The following is a 6,041-nucleotide window of genomic DNA, read 5'->3' on the forward strand; positions in this document are numbered from 1 at the left end:
CCTGGTCCCTGGATAGTGGGTTTGTGTAATGTGTGATGTCAGGTGAGGTTGGAGATATGAGTGTGTGTGTGTGTGTGTGTGTGTGTGTGGTGGCGGGGGGGGTGGGCGGTGGTGGATAGATGGGGAAGGTGGGGGAGTATTTTGCTGTGGCTTAATGCTGTTAATTACGGGCATTACCAGACTGTCTGGTTGGGCTAATACGTCTGCAGCAGCAAATGATTATGATTTGTAATATCAATAGTTACAAATGATGCATCGCCAGCAATGCAACTGCTACAAACCAGAGGAGAGAGAAGTGGCCTGCTGGCATCCGTTCAAAGGGATCCTTACGCCAGAAGCCCTGACAGATGGCTCTGAAGGGAATGAAAATGATTCTTTTCTTGTCAAGGCACAAGGGCATCAGCAGTGAAGAAAATACGATCGGAAAGGTGTCACTTTTCCTAGAGGGTGAACGCTTGTTATTTTCTCCAAACAATAACTAAAGCTCAGTGCAACAGTAAAAAAAATAGTGCCCAGCATGCCCGATGGATTTAATATTTGGTAGCAATCGAAATAATAATAATAGTGTTTGCAAAGTTCTCAAATTTAAATAATGCATAAATAATGTATGGCCCATCTGCTTCCCCATTCACCTACCCGCCTGGTCCAATTTGATCTCTTTTCTATTCAATACCTATTTATAAACTGCACTGTGTGGCAGTCGGCTGTACAATTGTTTTCCTTGGGAATATCCTTAGACTGTAAACTCTTTAAATGAGCAATTATCCCTTGACAACTGCTTCATCGCCGCTGTCATTTGAATCCTATTATTTACATTTTTTGGTGCACGGGTGAGTTAGAGGTGAATTTTTTTGCACTCAGTGTGAATGTTGAGGAATAGAGTGCCTGTTTTTGCATCCAGTGTCAGTAACAAGCCCAAGTCAGGGAGGCTGGGTTCAGAGCAAAGCCCCATCTACTTTGAAATGCACTGCCTGATCGGGTGGTGGATACAGATTCAATAATAAGGAAGAAATACTTGCATTTTTATATAGCGCCTTTCGCGACCACTGGATGTCTCAAAGTGCTATTACAACCAATGCAGTACTCTTGGAGTGTCGTTGCTGTTGCAATGTGGGAAACACAGCAGCCAATTTGCGCACAGCAAGTTCCCACAAACAGCAATATGATCATGACCAGATAATCTGTTTTTGCTACGTTGATTGAGGGATAAATATTGGCCTGGACTCCAGAGATAACGCCCCTGCTCTTCTTCAAAATAGTGCCATGGAATCTTTTATATCCACCTGAGAGAGTAGACATCAGTTTAACATTTCATTTGAAAGACAGAACCTCAGCACTGCATTGGAGTGCCAGCCTAGACTTTTGTGCTTATGTCCCTGGAGTGGGACTTGAATTCACAACCTTCTGACTCAGAGGTGAGCATGCTAACCACTGAGCCACAGCTGACACTGTCACCTGCCAAAGGGAACCGGATAAATACTTGAAGGAGAAAAAATTGCAGGGCTATGGGAAAAGAACTGGATTGCTCTTCGAAATAGCTGGTGGAGACTCGATGGGCCGAATGACCTTCTGTGCTGTACTATTCTTATGATTCTATTCTATTCTCCGTCACAGCAACCTGGTCCGTCCTCCACTGCTTTCTCCCTTGGAGATTGGCATCAAAAGGCACAGAAAACTGGCAAACCAACACGAGTAGCATCAGCTGGTGTCTCTTGCCACTATTCTGCCCTGTGAAACGATAATTTATTAGCACCCCCATTCTGCTACTATTTTAATGACCGCTGCTTATGCCACCTCAGTTGTTCTTGCTGCAGGTTGCCGCTGGTTTCCATTGGGAGTAATACTGTCACCCATTGCTCCAGACCTACATTGGAATGAATGTATCTCTTGGAGAGGCAAGCGTGCTGGTGAGCCGTACAGCAGCAAAATGTGCAGTCCTGCATTACTACAGGAGAGAGTGGGCAGAGCAAAGGAAAGAACCTGTTGTTATTATTATAGCGCCTTTTATGTCGCCAGGATATCTCAAAGTGCTTTGCAGCCAGTTTAATTGTGGTCACTATCAATGCTCTCGCTACATTGTCTTTGTTGTGTGCAGCTGCTCATTTCAATGCACGGTCCCTTTAAATTTCGGCGCATGCGTGATATTTCAAATGGAAAGGCTTGTGAGTGGCCTGTGCCAGTTACTGCATGGCCGCACACATGCAGTCTAGAGGGAACATTGGTCACTCTTGCTATGAAGGCAGCGACAAGGAACCCCCAGACCGCAAACAGAGTAAATAGCAAGCTGGGGCGCTGTTACATTTTTTGCTTCCTTTACCTCACATATTTTAGTCCTCCAGCCCTACAACGTCCCCCCACCACTTCCCCCCCCCACTAACCGAACTGTCTGCGCTCCTCCAATTCCGCCCTCCTGAGCATCTCTGATTATAATTGCCCCAAGCTCTGGAACTCCCTGCCTAAACCTCTCCGCCTCTCTACCTCTCATTCCTCCTTCAAGACATTCCTTAAAACCTGCCTCTGTCACCTGCACTAATTTCTACTTGTATGGCTCGGTGTTAAATTTTTTAATCTCATAATACGCCTGTGAAGCACCTTGGGACGTTTCACTACGTTAAAGGCGCTATATAAATACAAGTTGTGTTTCAGAGTGCTGTCGTAGGCCAGCCCTAGCCCCCTGTGTCCTCAAGTATATTTTCACTTGCTCTGACAAGACATAGCTGGGTGAAATATTGGAGCGGCTGGGATCACAAGACCTTCTTTTAGATGACTTCAAATGAGTTCCCGACGGAATTCTCCTTGTGTTCAAAAGTGGCAGAATGACATTACACTGGGCCTTAAACTGTCAAACAAATGTATTAAATAGTAATAGAATGTTTAATAGTAGCAATAACAAAACATAAATATTTACAGCAGCTGTTACATTTTAGTAGCTTATTGTAGAAAATAATAAATAACTTGCAACCCTTGTACTAAAACTATGCTGCCATTAATGTTTGCAAAGCAGTTCCTTATCTTTTCTTCACCGACTACACAAGTTGTTAATTCTCTGCAGAGGATCCTGTCAGTTTGTCATCCAGGATCTGGATCAAACTAATTGATTTGAAAAAGGTTGATAAATACCTTTGAAACGGTGACTAGGGCGTCACGAATTTTAGTAAATGTCTGTTGATTTCAAGAGGAGCTGTCAATCAAACACCTATTTGATTTTATCATTCTCATCCTTGTTTACAAATCCCTCGCCCCTCTCTGTCTCTGTAAGCTCCTTCAGCCTCACAACCCCCACCGAGATGTCTGCGCTTCTCCAATTCTGTCCTCATGTACATCCCTGATTTTAATCACTCCACCATTGGCAGCCAAGCCTTCAGCTGCCTTGGCCCTAAGCTCCAGAATTCCCGATCTAAACCTCTCCATCTCTCTCTCCTCCTTTAAGACGCTCCTTAAAACCTACCTCTTTGACCAAGCTTTTGGTCATCTGTCCTAATATCTTCTATGTATAATGCAAATTTGGTTTGAAACGCTCCCAACAAGTGCCTTGGGATGTTTTGCAATATTAAAGGCGCGATATAAATGTAAGTTTGTTGTTGAATAATTCACACAGCATATTTATATTTGAATTTAGAGGCTTAGTAAGTAAACAGCTTGGTAATAAACAGTGTCAGCTGTGGCTCAGTGGATAGCATGCTTGCCTCTAAGTCAGAAGGTTGTGGGTTCAAGTCTCACTCCATGGGACTTGAGCACAAAACTCCAATACTGTGCAAGTGTTGTGTTGTCTTTCAGATGAGATGTTAAACTGAGGTCCCTGCCTGCTCTCTCAGGTGGATGTAAAAGATCCCATGGCACTATTTCGAAGAACAGCAGGAGAACCTGGTGACCTGGCCAATATGTATCCCTAAAACAGATTGCATGGTCATTATCACATTGCTGTTTGTGGGAGCTTGTTGTGCATAAATTAGCTACTGTGTTTCCTACATTACAACAATGACTACACCCTAAAAAATACTTCAATTGTTGTAAAGTACTTTGGGATGGTCTGAGGTCATGAAAGTTGCTATATAAATGCAAGTCTTTCTTCAACAACTCATCATCATAAAATTGTATTAGGTTAAACTGGGATATGATTTCTGCTCATGGAGTTTTTTGTAACCCCCTACATTATAGTTTAAAAAGGAGTTTAAAAAATCAACAGCAAGCCAAATCTTGGGCAAAAATGCTTCATTTTTATCACCAACTTCATAGACCACTCATAAAGATCTGCAGCAACTACTTCCAAGGTCATGTGGCTTGGTTAGGAATTAACTACCTGTCTGTAACAAGGCCAATACATGAATCACCTGAGGTTGTGTGGGCAGATAGTTACCAAACCGTGCACCTCCTGAACAACTAACTGCGGAGATCGTCTTCGGACAGCGCTGCTCTCTCTCCGTGGCAGTCAATAACAGCATTCAGTTTCTGTGCCACTAGTAACTCCAAGGCTCTAACAAGGGCTATCACAGGGTTGAACCATTGTTCAGTTTTCAGAGCTCTTTAGACAGATGATTGATGTTTGGTCATTAGTACAGAGCAAAGCACAGCAGTCCCAAAGTCAGGAGGACGTCTACCAATTAGGGTGGTTCACTAGGGAATAGTAATGCCTCTATTCAGGCACTGTCCAGTGGTGACGTGACATACATAAATCAAAGGCTCTTTCATGCCTCTAATGTACAACTAATATGTGACTCCTGACTTAGAATTAGCCATGTTCCCCAGGAGCACCTATGACTCACACACTCTGCACCAACCCATATTACCCTGCTATATGTTTCAGAGATATGGACTATGTACCGTAGGCACCTTAAAGCGCTGGAGAAGTACCACCAACGCTGTTTCCGCACTACATTGGCAGGATAAGCACACCGACGTCAGTGTCCTCGCTCGGGCCAACATCCCCAGCATCGATCTTCTCGGCCTTTTGGCTAAGATCAAGTGTAGTATCTGTTCTTCGGCCTTTTGGCTAAGATCATGCGTAACTGACCTGACAGGGGAGTAGCCACCATGACCTCCGGGTGGTTCTCCCTGGATCAGGAAGGTATATGCTTGCTTTTTTGGAAACAGGAGGTGGGTGGGGTGGCTTGACCCATCCACCTCCACGGAGGTGTGTGGGGGACCTGACCCATCCACCTCCATGGCACGAACCTGGTATTGCAGTACTTCCAGGAACGGTGCAGTGGCTCTAGGCCTTTTGGCTAAGAGCATTGGCGCAGAGTGATCCTTGGCGTGTGCAAGGTGACCTCTGGCGTTTGTGATTTGACAAAGAATTGGAACGATTGGCTACGAATTTCAACCAAAAAAAAAAAAAAAAAAAACATCCCCAGCATCGAAGCACTCGATCAGCTCCGTTGGGCAGGCCACATTGTTCGCATGCCCGCTAAGAGACTCCAAAAACAAGTGCGCTACTTAGAGCTACGACGCAACAATCGAGCCCCAGGTGGGCGGAGGAAATGCTTCAAGGACACCCTCAAAGTCTTCTTGAAAAAGTGCAACATCCCCACCAACACCTGGGAATCCCTGGCCCAAGACCGCTCAAAGTGGAGGAGAAGCATCCGGGAAGGCGCTGAACACGTTAAGTCTCTTTGCCGGGAGCAAGCGAAGGCCAAGCGCAAACAACAGAAGGAGCACATGAAAATCCAAGCACCCCACCCACCCATCCCTTCAACCAACATTCCTTCAACCACCGTTTGCCCCACCTGTGACAGAGACTGTAGGTCCCACATCGGGCTCATCAGTCACCTGAGAACTCATTTTTCGTGTGGAAGCAAGTCATCCTCGACTCCAAGGGACTGCTTCAGAGAGAGATATGACCAAGTTCCTCCGAGGAGAAGGAAGGCCCAATAGCTGGCTCCTCGGCGATACGGGTTACACATTGCAACTGTGGATCACAATGCTTCTGCCCACCCTGTGCACCGGGGCTGAACAATGGTACAATAAAGGACCATGGTCTTTGCTGTGTTTGTCAGCTGTGGCTCAGTGGTTAGCACACTTGCCTCTGAGCTGAGAAGGTTGTG

General features: G+C 45.3%; 1 pseudogene; it reads left to right on the forward strand.

Annotated features, from left to right (window-relative positions):
• Positions 1 to 4,932: 4,932 nt before the first annotated feature.
• LOC139229421 (U2 spliceosomal RNA) lies at positions 4,933 to 5,209 on the forward strand (annotated as a pseudogene).
• Positions 5,210 to 6,041: the final 832 nt, after the last annotated feature.

Source organism: Pristiophorus japonicus, chromosome 18 (assembly GCF_044704955.1).
Source record: "Pristiophorus japonicus isolate sPriJap1 chromosome 18, sPriJap1.hap1, whole genome shotgun sequence".
NCBI classification, from domain to species: Eukaryota; Metazoa; Chordata; class Chondrichthyes; family Pristiophoridae; genus Pristiophorus; species Pristiophorus japonicus.